The sequence below is a fragment of the Mirounga angustirostris genome, unplaced genomic scaffold (assembly GCF_029215605.1).
Source record: "Mirounga angustirostris isolate CCGP_5_RB_7025 unplaced genomic scaffold, mMirAng1.0.hap1 SCAF_7, whole genome shotgun sequence".
Taxonomy (NCBI): domain Eukaryota; kingdom Metazoa; phylum Chordata; class Mammalia; order Carnivora; family Phocidae; genus Mirounga; species Mirounga angustirostris.
In genome coordinates this window covers 21704119-21720399 of record NW_026991715.1, presented here as the reverse complement: position 1 = coordinate 21720399, position 16281 = coordinate 21704119, and the positions used below count along the sequence as shown (strand labels likewise).

The 16281-nt window shown below is 38.9% G+C and overlaps 1 long non-coding RNA gene and 1 pseudogene across 17 annotated transcripts in view; one reads left to right on the top strand and one right to left on the bottom strand.

Moving 5' to 3' along the window:
• LOC123855860 (uncharacterized) overlaps nt 1–16281 on the top strand; it is a 456844-nt gene that overhangs the window by 155555 nt on the left and 285008 nt on the right. The window lies entirely within an intron of this gene.
• Nucleotides 9070–9245, bottom strand: LOC123836994 (U2 spliceosomal RNA; annotated as a pseudogene).

Genomic DNA, 16281 nt, shown 5'->3' with positions numbered 1-16281 from the left:
AATTTTGAGAGATTTAAAAGAAGTTTGAAAAAATACATAGCTAGTTTTTCATGCTGACTTTAAGTGAGAGTTGAATTTACTTTCCTATTATGATTTTTTGAGTGGGTGACACTAGAAAAGAATAATTTTTTTAAGCAGAATTGATGCTTCAGAAAATTCCTTCTTCCTTTTGAAATTGTTAACAGGCAATTTCTTTCCAAAGCATTAAGTACTAGCTTCTTCTAGAATAGATTCTTTTTCCAACAGCAAGCTCCAAATGATTCAGGAAAAGTTATTTTTTCAAGACTTGGGGGGCGCCTAGGTGGCTCAGTCGGTTAAGCGTCGGACTCTTGATCTCAACTCAGGTCTTGATCTCAGGGTGGTGAGTTCAAGCCCCACATTTGGCTCCACACCCAGTGTGGAGCCTACTTAAAAAAAAAAAAAAAAGAATATTATCTTGGGTCAGGTAGATAGATCGCACCATGGGAGAAGCTGACATGTGCTAGCTTCCTCTGTTTCTCCCACTCTCTTGGAATAACTAAGTATCTCCAAAGAACAGCCAGGATAAAAATAACACAAAGCGTCCAAAGAGCACATACTATAAGAACATTAGCAAATGTGGTAATTTATTTTATGCTGCCAGCATGAGGGTAATGGAGCTGTGATGATTGACCATTCTTGTGTGATATCAGTAAAATTCATTATCTGTGGGATGTTTCCTGTGCTGCGTATAGATTTACTATGAGCTGATCCTGCATAGGCAGGCATGTGGGGGAAAATGTAGCAGCAATCTAGAAAGGGAAATGGCCTGGGATGATAGCCTGGCTGCAAGTAAGGATGTTCTTGTGTTGAAGATCAGTGCAATTGAAAGGATTTAGCAGTCAGATTATCAAGGTAGTCGCTGGAGGGCTTAATCATTGCCCTCAACATTTCTTCTGTGCAGTGATTTGAATGGGAAGGATGATGTAACAATCACAGTCCCCTGAACAAGGTACTTCAGGTTCCCCAACTCTATAGTAGGTAGGTAATTCAAGACCAAGCATTTAGAAGTACAACCAAGTGGTAAAAGATTTGAGGAGTCAGGGACAATGATTAGAGGGCTGATAGCAATTATGGGAATATTTGCTTCTGTCAGCTGTGGGTCTTACAGTTCTAGGGTATTTCTCTGGGGTGCTGAGGTTTTATTGCAAATTTCTAGTCAACTTGAAATTTAGGGTGTTAGTAGTAAGGGTATTGAATTTGCTAGACAATTCCAAAATTATGTGGTTGGTTACACCTATATTGCAATAATTAAAATTATGTTCTGTAACCTAAAATGGCATGGTGGAAAAGAATAAGCTTTGAGTTTGGAGTCAGATGATGTAATTTCCAGACTTGGACCTCCTACTTCAAACTCTCTATGGGGGACAAATCCCATGTAGCCTCCGTATGCCCGAGTTATTTTGTCTATAAAATGGCTCCTACGTTCTCTACATGAGGGCATGAGAATCAAGACGTGCTGCCCTTAAGAGAGTTTTGAAATAACAACAATAAACAAGGGAGATTTCCTTCCTTGCATTTTCCTTTACTGTATTGTTTTTGTCCTTTCATCCTTGGTTTTGATGATTTGTGTCATTCGCCGAAGAGGTGTCACTGATTTAAGCCGTCTTAGCTCCGAAGTGTACATAATACATTTAAAAATGAGCCACTTTTATTATTGTCCACATCTTAGAAGTTCTAAAGTCCGTAATTTTAACTTCTAGAAATATTCAGAAGAAATATGTCTCTAACTGGCGATTTAATAACATTGTGAAATTTGATTTACGTATTAATAGTTTATTTTTTATCTCTAAACTTTAAAAGTACTTAGAGCCTGATTTATGGACACTACTTGTCCTATCACGGAGCAAAAGTGACATGACTCATGCGGTTCGCTTGGAAATGGAGCCACTGGGTGGCTCAGTCGTTAAACGTCTGCCTTCGGCTCAGGTCATGGTCCCAGGGTCCCGGGATCGAGCCCCGCATCGGGCTCCCTGCTCAGCGGGGAGCCTGCTTCTCCCTCTCCCACTCCCCCTGCTTGTGTTCCCTCTCTCGCTGTGTCTCTCTCTGTCAAATAAATAAAATCTTTTAAAAAAAATTATATGTATAAAAATGCATAGAGAACAGTCCTCTTTCCACAGCCGATACCTGTTGAGTGCCTGTTACGAGACATGCACCACACTAGGCACTCTGGATATGACAGGGCCTAGGGCAGAGATAATTCTGCTTCCAGAAAATTGCAGCCTTTAGGGAAAAGCAAGCATTAAACTAACAAAAGCATGATGACTATTATAAAAGGGGCAATAGCTGGTGCTCTGGGGATGTGTCACAGGAGATGGACACAAGCCACCATGTAATAGAGGTTCTTTCTGGAAATCAAGAAAGATTACACATGATTTTCTATTTGTTCCCATTTTTTTTTTTTTTCAGACTTTGAATTTAGAACAAGACTTGTGTTACCGGAAAAGACACGAAGTTCATTGAGTGAAAAAAATTCAAACAAAGCATTTTGGGTCTGCTTCATCTCTTTTAATCAACAACTTCAGAAATTTAAAGCTCATTTTAAAACACATTAAAATTTAAACTAGGACACATTGCATGTTTTTTTCCTGGGTTAGTCAATGACAGATGCTGATTTTTTTTTCTAATCCTGAATATTCTAAGAGCACTTGGATTAAAGAAAGGATTCATGGCTGGCCTACCAAAATAAGAATGAATTAAGAAACCCGAAGATTTGGGGCACCTGGGTGGCTCAGTCATTGGGCATCTGCCTTCAGCTCAGGTCATGATCTCAGGGGCCTGGGATCGAGCCCCACATCGGGCTCCCTGCTCGGCGGGAAGCCTGCTTCTCCCTCTCCCACTCTGCCTACTTGTGTTCCCTCTCTTGCTGTGTCTCTCTCTGTCAAATAAATAAATAAAATCTTTTTTTTTTTAAAAAAAGAAATGGAGAACACGTACATTTTACGATTTCTTCCTTCTCTTGGATACTTTTGTGGTGGATGGAGCACTGTTTGAGGATTTGATCTGGAGCATGTTAAGGAAAATTATAATTTCAAAGCTCTGGCTGGTTCTTCCCCTCTTAAGGATGGGAATTCAGGCTGAGTTATTTAGAAAAGCCTAACAGTGGCTTTTTTGGGTTGTGAAACTCAAGCTCTCTGACCACCACCACCACCACCACCACTGTGACCTTAGCTGGAAGAAGGCCCTTGACTGAAAAGCGCTAGAGTGTTCTGTCAAATTTTGGTGTTCTTCTGCTGCTGTACATGCCCTGAAACTAAGGTTTGTGGAGTTTCAGCAACTGGATGAGATCTATGGAGTAAAGCAGGAGAAATTCCCCCGAGTGGGGATAGCCAAATAAACTTTAAGAATGTTAAGATCTTGGCGTGCCTGGGTGGCTCAGTTGGTTGGGTTGCTGACTTTTGATTTCGGCTCAGGTCATGATCTCAGGGTCCTGGGGGATTGAGCCTGTGACAGGCTCCGTGCTCAGCGGGTCATCTGCTTGAGGATTCTTTCTCTCCCTCTCCCTCTGCCCCTTGTCCTGCTTGTACTCTTTCACTCTCTCAAATAAATAAATAAAATCTTTAAAAAAATTAAGAATGTTAAAATCTTGTTTTATGCTGTGTTGTCATTTCCTCTCTGTTATTCCCCAACCCTTGGGAGGAATCTGTTAAAACCTACAGCCCTTCTGTTAGTGGTGCTTTAGGGAGTGACAAAAGGGGAACTGTTATTTACATCGGGGAGGGTGCAGGACTGCCTACTGTGTCGGGGCCAGGGCTTGGATATTAAATTGGATATTAAAGAAGAATGTACACCCAGAAGAGTGGCCTAGGGGACATCTAGATTGTACTAGTGTTATAGGAAAAATTGTGAAGTACTTGTAACCGGGCACAAAAATTACTGGGTGGTGTAGAGGTTTGATGTTCAGAATAAAGCAGTTGGTCCCTGGGAGATGCAAACAAGTTCTGTCAAGTATGTGGGATGTAATTGATGCCTCCCCCGAGATAATTCCAAATATTACATCTTATTGCCTTGGATATTGACCACATCTTTTAGCAAAATTCATTTCAGCATTGCCCATATAGGAAATTCTTCGGATACTCATTAGAGTTCTTTTTTGACATCTTACTGATTCTCTCATTAATTAATGAGTTAAATAAAATCTTGACATGTATTCATTTGGTATTTGTATGAAAATCATGATTCTACCTATTTAAAAACTATCTTTTGACACAAATTTCTTCAGAGCCGATATAGATCATGCTGATATTTCAAATGACTGAGTTCCTGACCCCTTCTTTTCTTTTTTAAAAAGATTTTATTTATTTATTTATTTATGAGAGAGAGCAACCAAGAGAAAGCAAGAGGCAGGGGAAAGGGTAGAGGGAGAAGCAGACTCCCCGCCGAGCAAGGAGCCTGATGTAGGGCTCGATCCCAGGACCCAGGGATCATGACCTGAGCCGAAGGCAGACCCTTAACCAACTGAGCCACCTGGGTGCCCCCCTTCTTTTCTTTAGTACCAAATTCCCGTCTTGTGGGAGACACTGAATGATTTCTACCTCTAACCCTCACCCACGGACACTGACTGTATCCTCAGTCTCTCACACTTCAGACAGAAAGGCAAAGGAACAAGGATTCGCTGCCCAAGGGCCCACTCTGAGAGGTGGCATGCTCAGAAAAAAATGATTAGTGCACCCAGGTCTGTGCCTACACACAAAAATGTAGTATCCCTGATTTTCACTCCCTTACTCTATTTTAGGAAGTTATTGCATATGGGGAATGGTGTAGGCTGAATTATTAAAATTATAAATAAATCACAATATGCGATATCTATAATGATCATCCCTGATATAAATTTCAATCAGTAATAAAATCAAGCAGTTAATAGAGGGTTCAGGAACATAGCTTGAAATTGACGTGTTTGTGGAACCAGGGAGATTTACTCTTGGATTCATAGTTTCCAATCAGAGATATTAAGTCTTTCCCTATTTCCAACTGTTTGATTTAATGTTATGTTATCCAGAGACAGAGGAATTTGGAACATATAATTTCCTTCCACAAGGAGATCAGAGGTCAGATGCTATGATCATTTTTGCTCAAGAATGTTAATTTCTTGTTAAGATGAATGAAGTCTCCTCTTAGCATGGCTAGCATTATGATACTTCTTGTCTTTTAAAGACAAGAAATTGATTCGTAATTTATAAAGAAATTTATAAAGAAATTGATTCGTAAAGTGCTCCTCAGAAAATACTGGATTCCCAGATTGGTATGTTTAGCTATTTCAAATATAACTACAAGACTTTCCTAATATAACTTCTATTAATCCATACCGATTTCATAGTCTTTTAAAAACTTTTTTTTATTATTGAAGTATAGCTGACATACAATGTTATTAGTTTCAGGTGTACAACATAGTGATTCGACAATTCTATACATTACTCAGTGCTCACTACAGTAAGTATGGTCACCGTCTCTTAACATTGTAATACAACAGTATTACAATATTATCGACTGTATTTCCCATGCTGTACTTTTCATCCCTGAGACTTACTTATCTTATAACTGGGAGTTTGTACCTCTTAATCCCCTTCACCTTTTTCACCCACTTCTCTATACCCTCCCCTTCTGGTGACCACTAGTCCTCTGTATCTATGAGTTTGTTTCTGTTTTGTTTGCTTGTTTGTTTTTTTAGATTTGGCATACAAGTAAAATCATATGGCATTTTTCTTTCTGTCTAACTTATTTCACTTAGCATAGTACCCTCCAGATCCATATGTGTTGCAAATGGCTATTATTCTCTCTCTCTATATAGACCACATTTTTTTAACTATTCATCTGTCAGTGGACACTTAGGTTGTTTTCATATCTTGTTTATTGTAAATAATGCTGCAATAAACATAGGGGTGCAAATATCTTTTGAATTGGTGTTTCTATTTTCTTTGGGTAAGTACTCAATGGTGGAATTACTGGATCATAGGGTAGTTCTATTTTTAATTTTGTGAAGAACCTCCATGCTGTTTTCCACAGTGGCTGCACCAGTTTGCATTCCTACCAGCATTGTAAGAGGGTTCCTTTTTCTCTACATCCTCACGAACCCTTGTTCTTTCTTGTCTTTTTGATACTGGCCATTGTGACAGGTGTGGGGTGAGATCTCATTGTGGTTTTGATTTGCATTTCCCTGAGGGTGAGTGCTGTTAAGCATCTTTTCATGCTATTTTACAGTCATTTAATTTTCATCGAGGCCTTCAGTTTTTCTGTTTTCTGTTAAACTCATCATTAAAATGAGCCTAATCTGTGATTTCCTTCTCTGACAATGTAAACTCTGGCGTGTTATTTTTATAACCAAAATAACTTTGTTCTTTTTTATTATCGATTGTTGTAGAAAAATTAGCAAATACATGGGTGCCTGACTGGCTCAGTGGGTAGAACATTTGATTTTTTATCTCAGGGTCTTGAGTTCAAGCCTATGGAGCCTATGAAAAAAATATGTAGAAAATACAGATAAAAAAATGAATTCTCCCTCATGACTCTATCCCTCAGAATGAGAACCATTAACGCCTCCAGTATGTCATTTCAGGTATTCTTCTATGGATAAATGTGGATTTTACTTTATGCACACATACCTATTTAAAAACATACAATCTTGCTGTTAAAAAAAATTCTTTTTTCACCAAAAAGAAATAAAGGAAACCTTCTCATGTTGATAATAGATGCTCTGGAGCATGTATTCTTAACCATGGGCTCTGGAGTCTGACCAATTGAAATCCCTCTTCCAGTTGTGTGAACTTGGGAAAACACTTACTCTTACTAAGCCTCAGTAATTTTATCTATAAAATGGATTTAACATCCACTACCTCCTTTATGGGTATGTTGTGATGATTAAATAAAATAGTGCTTGTAAAACATCAAAGACATAGGAGCATTGCATAAATGCTAACTATTATAATTTCCCTATCATCAAATATGACTGTATTTTGACTGGTCTTACAAGTTGAATTAAGAGAATGAATTGGGGTTGAGGTAATGGGGTCAGGAGAGACGGATTGTTTTTCTTGAATTTTCTTTAGAAATTTAGTAATCAGTATGTTTGATAATCTGTTGCTGTAACTGGAAAACTGTGAGTAGTTTTCTTGATGACATTATGCTTGGTTAGTGGGTTGGATCCATTTACCTGCAGGGTTAAGGGTTACAGAGTGATTGCTTATAACTGAAGGTGAGCTACATTGTCCGTTATTGGATCAGACTCTAACTCTAGCCTTCAGGAGACAACCAAACTTTTGTGGTGGGCAGCTGTGGAAATTTAATTTTGGTGGAACAGGGCCATTAATGATTAACAAAAGCACTATATGCTTGAGTTCATCTTAACAGCTAAGCTCCTAGTGGGTTTCTGGAGATGCAGAAGTCATGGCAAATTAAATCACATCTAATTCAAAGCAGTATTTATTGCATACGGGTCATACAACTGACTCTAAATCCCATGCCATTTCTCTATTTCAGCGAAGAGGTGTTTAAGCGTGGCAGGTAGCACATTTCTGGAATTTGATCAGTTTTTTGGTCATAAAACCAGTTTAGTTCTTTGATTATATGCCACGATGACTTAATAGCCCTTTTAAAATAAAGATTATTTTATGCTAATTTATTTGTTTTCTCTTTAGGCCTCCATTTTTGATAAATTTACAGCAATTTTAAAGGTGGAATTTGTTAAGGGATAGAGTATATTATTTTTGGTCTTAATTGAGTCTGCCAGCTCACCATGTTTTTTTTTTTTTTAAAGATTTTATTTATTTATTTGACAGAGAGAGAGACACAGCAAGAGAGGGAACACAAGCAGGGGGAGTGGGGGAGGGAGAAGCAGGCTTCCTACGGAGCAGGGAGCCTGATGTGGGGCTCGATCCCAGGACCCTGAGATCATGACCTGAGCCGAAGGCAGATGCTTAATGACTGAGCCACCCAGGTGCCCCCCAACTCACCATGTTTTGATGAAAGACTGGTCACTGATTTTTTGAATATATGACTTTTTTTTTTTTTTTTAAGTAGGCTTCTTCACCCAGTGCGGAGCCCATTAAATATTAATTTTTGGCCATGCCTTTTCACATCCCAACCTTTTTAAAAGTAAAGATATTACTAATTTAAGAAAAAAAAATGTATTTTAAGATAGTGAAATTGTCATAAACAATATAAAGCAAAAGGGTCGGAAGAAAGATACCTATTGGAAAGACAGAGCTCAGAGGGTTAAATGAGGGTTCACATATCTGGTGGATGGAAGACCTAAGCTTGGCTATTTATCCTCAGGTTTATGCTCTTTCTGTGGCACAAAAGAGCTTCTTCTGTACATGTCCTATGAAGTGAACATACAGTCACATGAAATGTCATATACGTATTGGAGATGAAGCTTATTGTTCTTTTAGTCCTATTGGAAATCAACATGCTGACTATAATCCACATCAATCCAAAATATTTTTTCTTATCTTTTAAACAAATTAAGGATGAATTCTGGGGACAACTTGGGTGGGTTGTATCCCTTAAGGAGTCTAGTAGACTTGAACCAAGTCTTCATTGTGATCGAGCAACTTGGGGTGCTGGTTGTTCCCCTGATGGTTTACTCAGGACAGAATCTGAATATTTGAAGGCTTTTTTTTTTTTAAGATTTCATTTATTTATTTGTTTGAGACAGAGAGAGAGAGTGAGCATGAGAGAGAGAGAACAGAAGCAGGGAGGGGCAGAGGGAGAGGGAGAAGCAGACTCCCCACTAAGCAGGGAGGGAGCCTGTCGCAGGGCTCAATCCCAGGACCCTGGGATCATGACCTGAGCCAAAGGCAGATGCTTAACCTACTGAGCCACCCAGGCGCCCCTATTTGAAGGTCTGATGGAGAGCTTTGTTTGTGTGGGCCAGACACCCATGTCTCCTGATCTGTGTTGTGGTTTCTTTTTTACTTTTCTCTGCTCCCCTTCCTGCTCAAGCCTGACCTTTCACTTGCATTCCCCACTCAGATTAATGCCCTTTCTGCTGTTCCCCACAGCTTCTTTTATGAATTATGAAAGACTGGCCTGTGTAGATTTTGAACTAAGAAAACATTATGCATAAAATGTAATAAAGTAAAATTACATTTTATTAAAATCCTCCAATTTTAGCATTTTCATGGACATCATTGAGGATTATAATTCTACTGTCCCTGTGCCTTGTCTGGAAAATGAGAAACTGATAAGAACAGATACTACACTTAATCTTAGCCTAAAGGCCGAGAAACTCATGTCATTTTGATTTCCAATGTGTTGAGATACTCTTTTTTCCCAACTTTATTGAGGAATAATTGAAAAATATCATGGTTTGTATTTACAGTGTACAACACGATGATTGATATACATGTGCATTGTGGAATGATTACCAAGATCAAGATAATTAATACATCCAGATGCTCTCTTTCAGTAAAAAGTCAAATGGCTTTTTTCAAGAGTAGCTGTGTAAGAATTTTCTTTCTTTTCTTTCTCTTATTTTTTTTTTTAAAGATTTATTTATTTATTTGAGAGAGAGAGAGAGTGTGAGCGAATGGGGGACCGGGCAGAGGGAGAGGGAGAGAGAATCCACAAGCAGACTCCCCACTGATCATGGAGCCCAACGTGGGGCTTGATCCCAGGACCCTGAGATCATGACCTGAGCCAAAATCAAGGTTGGACACCCAACCGACTGAGTCACCCAGGTGCCCCCTCTTTTTCTCTCTCTTTTTTAAATTAAGTTTTTAATTTTAATTTCAGTATAGTTAACATTCAGTGCTACATTAGTTTCAGGTGTACAATATAGTGATTCAACAATCCCATACATGACTCAGTGCTCATCATAAGTGTACTCTTTAATCCACATCACCTATTTCACCCATCCAACCACCCACCTCCCCTCTGATAGCCGTCAGTTTGTTCTCTGTAGTTAAGAGTCTGTTTCTTAGTGCAGGGGCACCTGGGTGGCTCAGTTGATTAAGAGACTGACTCTTGATTTTGGCTCAGGTCATGATCTCAGGGTCATGAGATCAAGGGCTGTGTTGGGCTACCTGCTGAGCATGGAGTCTGCTTAAGATTCTTTTTCTCCCTTTACCTTTGCCACTCCTCCCTCTCCCATCCACGTGCTCTCTCTCTTAAAAAAAAAAAAAGAGTCTGTTTCTTGGTTTGTATCACTCTTTTTGCCTTTGTTCATTTGTTTTGTTTCTTAAATACCACATATGAATGATGTGTAAGAATTTTCTAATCCTTATGGAGTTGTTCAAAAGCTTAGCTATTTAATACTTTGTTATGTCGTAAATTACTAATATTGATTTCATATAACAGAATCCTCTTTACCATGTTTCGTTTTATGCTCATTCTATAATATATTACAATATAATATATTATAAATATATAAACATACACATATTTTTTCCCAGGGACAAAAATGATGGCAAAGCATCCCCTTTTATGTTTCTAACAAATTTTCTGCTGTAAAACACCATAATAACCAAAAAGTAGAATATAAAACTTGAAAGGAATGCTATCTTACAGAATTCTGAATAAGCCATAATAAGTATACTAGTTGTAGGACCTTTAATGGTAAGCTTTTTTATTTTAATATTGCTCTACTTGTGATTATCTCTCACCCAGATGCTAAGTGTTTAGTTTAATTTATTGGTGTCACTTTATTCTATTTCTAAAACACATTATAACATGCAATACAATTATATTTGCCCAGGGAGCGTATTTGCTCAGGGATCTGTTATTGTATACTGCATGAATTTTATCTAAAACTACACATGAATGACACTATGTCATCACAGGAACTTGTATTCATTTTCAAACTTGGCCTTTTATGGGTCCTTATCACTAAATAGGTTACCCGATTTCTTGAGTCTCAGTGTCCTTGTTGATAAAAATGGAGTGTGTGAAGATTAAAGTATCAAGCACAGGTGGAGGACAGAGAAAAATCTCAGTACCTGCTGGTTGTCCTTGCTTCCTTCATGTCTATCAGCAAAGTCAATGGAAGAATAGAGCCTGCCATGGGTTGAAATCTGTCCTTCCCAAAAGACATGTTGACGTCCTAACCCGCTATACCTCAGAATGTGACCTTATTTGGAAGTAGGGTTGTTGCAGGTATAATCAGTTAAGATGAGGTCATACCAGAGTACGGTGGACCTTTAATCCAGTATGACTGATGTCCTTATAAGAAGACACACAGAGGGGCGCCTGGGTGGCTCAGTTGGTTAAGCGACTGCCTTCGGCTCAGGTCATGATCCTGGAGTCCCGGGATCGAGTCCCACATCGGGCTCCCTGCTCAGCAGGGAGTCTGCTTCTCCCTCTGACCCTCCTCCCTCTCATGCTCTCTGTCTCTCATTATCTCTCTCTCAAATAAATAAATAAAATCTTAAAAAAAAAAAAAAAAAGAAGACACATAGAGCAAGTGGCCATATGAAGACTTGAGGCCAAGCCTGGAGTTGCTCCTGTAGATAAGGAGTGCTTGACGCTTGTTACCAGAAGCTGAAATTGACAAGAAGAACCCTCCCCTAGAGGCTTTGGGAGGGGCGTGTTCTTGCCGACACTTTAATTTCAGAATTTTGGCCTCCAGATCTGTGAGAGACAAAATTCTGTTGTTTTAAGCCACCCAGTTTGGGATACCTTGTCATGGCAGGCCTAGGAAACACATACAGAGTCCAAGGGGACCTGGCTGTCCAAGGCATTCTAGATCAGATCCTGGCTCAGATCCTGGCTTGTGCTTGGTCATCAAGCACCTTGAGAATCTGGGACTGGGATGCTGCCTTGTGTGCTCAACTTGAAATGGGTGCGAGCCATACCAATAGTTTATGTTGAAAATCTTAAATTTGGGAGGTCATGAATCCCTTTGAAAATCTTATAGGTGCCACTTTCAAAGCAAGGGGAGTGCACACCTAGACATATAACACTTTACATTGAATTTTATGGCGTTCACAATCTCTCTAGGGGATTTATGGTACGAAGTTAAGAATTCCTCTCAAAAGAATTTCACTCTCAAAAAACAAGAAAAGATATCAAATATCATGTTTCATGTTTAACAAAACAAGAGTTATTAGAAGTTGGCGGATGGAGAGATCACCTTGGGACTTTTATGTATGAACACAAGAGTTTGTCTCTTAATTTACACATTTGCCCCCATGGCATTTTGGGAAGTGAGTAGGAACTAATTATATAACAGCCAACATTTATTCTGTTCTAGGTATTGTGGTGCTTTCTGTTCATTGTCTCTAAGTGCAGGCCTGTGTTGGGGGTTGGCACCATTTAGCCCTCTTTCACTCCCATTCATAAAATCTCAAATTCTGACTTTTGATGTTTTCTGCAAATTAGGTTGTACTTACAGGCACACGGATACATTAGGAGAATCTAAGAATGTACTCAAAATGTGATTTTATATGTTTGGTCCATCAATAGGCCATACTGTCTGGAGTGAAATTTGAAGGAATTTTTTAATACATCCTGAAATTGTCATACGAACAGCATAAGTATTTACGTGTAGTATGCCTATATGTATATATATAAATATATACATATGACAATATATGCAAATGTATACACGCACGTATATTTTGCAGGTGTTAGTTCAAGTTTTAAAAATATCTTACCGTTTTTGAAATCTCGTTTTCACATTTGTCCCTTTTTCAGCATACTTGGGATCTCAGACACTAGCAGCAATCTGTGGGTCTCTCTTGACCTTGGGGAGGCTTTCCAAACCACAGCTCCTCAAGGTGCCCCATTCCAGGGACGAAGGGGAGGGGCTTTCTCTCCAGGTCTTCTCAGAGTTGGCTTTAGCAGGCCTGGGTCAGGCCTGGGTGGATTGATTTTTATCAGCTTCTCTGGTGATTGTGGAGGATAGGGCAGTTTGAGAATCTCTGGCTCAGAGAGAAGAAAGAGAGAGAGCTTGAGGGCTCCCTAGGGAAAGGATTTGGATTTCCCCATCGCCAAAGCTCAGGGTCATTGCCTCAGAGAAACCATGGTGCACACCAGCTATGCCCCCCTACAGAGGTTTCATGTTTGGAAAATCTCAGAGCAATGACAGTCAACCAGCTTCAAAGAGCACGTAAGATACTTGACTGATGTCGTAAGGCAGAGAGGTCGCGACGCTCAGATGGCCGACTGTAAAATGGAAGATAGAACTGATTTCCCAATTCTGCACCCTTGTCCCCGAGCAAATGACTACTTGGCTCCTATGAAAAATGATACAGTTGTGACGATTCTTTCATTGTTCTGAGAAAAAAAACGCGTGCAAATTATCAAAGGAACTGAAGGTACTAGATTCGACAATACTTGAATTAAAGCAGCAACAATGCCCACAGAACAGGGCAACTGAAACCAGAAAGACAACCTTAGATCCGTGTTCAGGCATCCTGGGTCATTGCAGTAAGGCAGGTCACACTGAACAATGGGCTCCTGGCCATTGTCATTGTTCCAGTCATCCTGGAGAGTACGCCGATTTAGGAAAATGCTTGGAGCAATGTCCTTGTCCCTCCCTTAAAAATTAATAATTTAAAGGCATAGTATCACAAGAAAGTTGGGCACAACAAAAGCTAATGTTTCTACGTCTGACAGCTTCGAGTCCATAAGAAATAGTCTAATAGAAATTAAAACAAATTTTCTTTTCTTTAAAGTTAGTGTGTGTGTGTGTGTGTGTGTGTAAATATTCTGGATCTGTTGGGCATCTCAGATGTAGTGCTGCAAACTTTTCTCACCAAAAAATGACTTCACAAAACAATCATAACAAAGATCAAGTTCTTTTGGGAATTGTACTGATTGCCATAAACCAATCTCAGTCTTCAGATCCTCCAGAAACTTCTATAACTCTTAGAATGTTCATTTTTAATTTGTGGATGTTTCCCAGCCATTTGTAAACTTTAAGATGCAACAAACTTATTTTTACTCTGCGTTAATGTTTTAGCTTTTGTTGCAAACAGAAGACTCAGGGTATAATTCTTCTTATTTATTTATTTATTTATTTATTTATTTATTTATTTATTTATTATTCTTATGTTAATCCCCATACATTACATAATTAGTTTTAGATGAAGTGTTCCATGATTCATTGTTTGTGCATAACACCCAGTGCTCCATGCAGAATGTGCCCTCCTCAATACCCACCACCAGGCTAACCCATCCTCCCACCCCCCTCCCCTCTAGAACCCTCAGTTTGTTTTTCAGAGTCCATCGTCTCTCATGGTTCGTCTACCCCTCCGATTTCCCCCGCTTCATTCTTCCTCAGGGTATAATTCTTCTTGATGAAACCCCATGTTCTTGCTCCTGGGTATCATGTAACTGATTAGCAATACCTTATGTATATAGGAAAAAGACATTCAAACACATGTACTCTGTATTGCTTACGCCCACCAGTTCTAAATAAACGAGCCTCAGTGATTGTGTGGGAGGTCTTAGCACAACTCACAACAGACTTTTACCTATTCATCTGTGTAGTAGGTGTAGAAAAATGATTGAGAGGGAGGTTCTGGCCGTTAACTTTTAGCTTGGGAGACCTTAGACCCCACTGGTATTTCTCTAGTAACAAGACTCCAAAGGCTCCAGCAACTCTCTTCAAGTGACTGCTCCTTTCTTTTGAATAAATGAAGAATGTTCTCCTATGAGAGCCTTTGGCTTATACTTTGTTAATTAAGAAAGGTGTTCCTGATGGGTTAAAAAACATTTTTTTTTAATGCACTTGTATTGAATGTACCAGTACTAAATCTTCAAAACTTTAAATTCTTCCATCCTGTGAAAGGGGGATTAAACTTTGTTTTGCCCTCTTAGGTCTGTGCCTGGGCCTGAAAGTTAAATTAACAGGAGAGAGGCACACAAATTTCATTTAATATCTTACATGCACACAAGAGTCCTCATAAAAGAAATGAAGAGTTGAAGAAGCAGGTAGAACTAAGAGCTTATATACTTTTTTAAAACAATGAAATGTTACATTTGTGGAGAAGTGACGAGACAAAGGAATTTTGTTGGAGGGCAGTAAATTGTGGGACAGTGAGACTAGGAAACTAATAGAGATAAGGGTTATTTTTAGTAGATTTGTTTAGATAGCTCTATTTTGGCATCAACTGTCAGTCTGTGATGAAAATATTCTTCACCTCCTGATACAGGGAGGACATTTTTCTCATGGGAAATTTCATGACTTGTTTTTAGGTAGAAGGAAGACGTCATAGAACTCTTTCTGCACCGGCTGTTTCTCAGGAGCTTTCTACCAAAGTGGCATATTTTGGGGGTGATATGTTCTGAACCCCTTCATCTGTTTGCCTTATTAATTATTGCCTCACTTTCAAAAACATCATATGCTCTTAGAAGCCATCGAAATAAATACCCTTGAAAATTCGATTTATGCCAATTGACAATTTCAATAATTTCTCCAAAATAATTTATTTACAATTAAGAGCCCTAGTAAAATAAACTCTTAAAACAAATCCCTCAGAGAATCTTTTTACTAGGGAAAATATAGTCCTTAAAGGAGGATTTCCAGTATAATCTGGGATTTCAAGGCACTGTGCTCGTTTTCCAAGTTAAGACATACTTCTTATTCTTTTTTTTAAAAATATTTTTAAAAGTTTTTATTTAAATTCCAGCTAGTCAACATACAGTGTAATATTACTTTCAGGTGTACAGTATAGTGATTCAACACTTCCATGCATCACCTGGTGCTTATCACACAGCAAGTGTACTCCTTAACTCCCATCACCCTTCCCCCGACCCACTTCCCCTCTGGTGACCATCAGTTTGTTTTCCATAGTTAAGAGTCTTTTTTTTGCCTACCTCTCTCTTCTTCTTTTTTTTTTTTTTATTATGTTATGTTAATCACCATACAGTACATCATTAGTTTTTGATGTAGTGTTCCATGACTCACTGTTTGCGTATAACACCCAGTGCTCCATTGAGTACGTGCCCTCTTTAATACCCATCACCAGGCTGACCCATCCCCCCACCCCCCTCCCCTCTAGAACCCTCAGTTTGTTTCTCAGAGTCCATAGTCTCTCCTGGTTCGTCTCCCCCTCCGATTCCCCCCCTTCATTTTTCCCTTCCTACTATCTTCTTCTTTTTTTTTTTTTTTTTTTAACATATAATGTATTATTTGTTTCAGAGGTACAAGCCTGTGATTCTTCTTATTCTTAAAGACTTTATGAGGATGGTATCTCTGGAGCATGAATAATTATGATACCAAGCCAATACAGAGGCTTACGAGAGGTGAAAGAGTGAGAGATCCCATTCATTTAAGACATCAGAAAAACTTCCAGAGAGGAGGAGGTATTTACAATGTTCTTG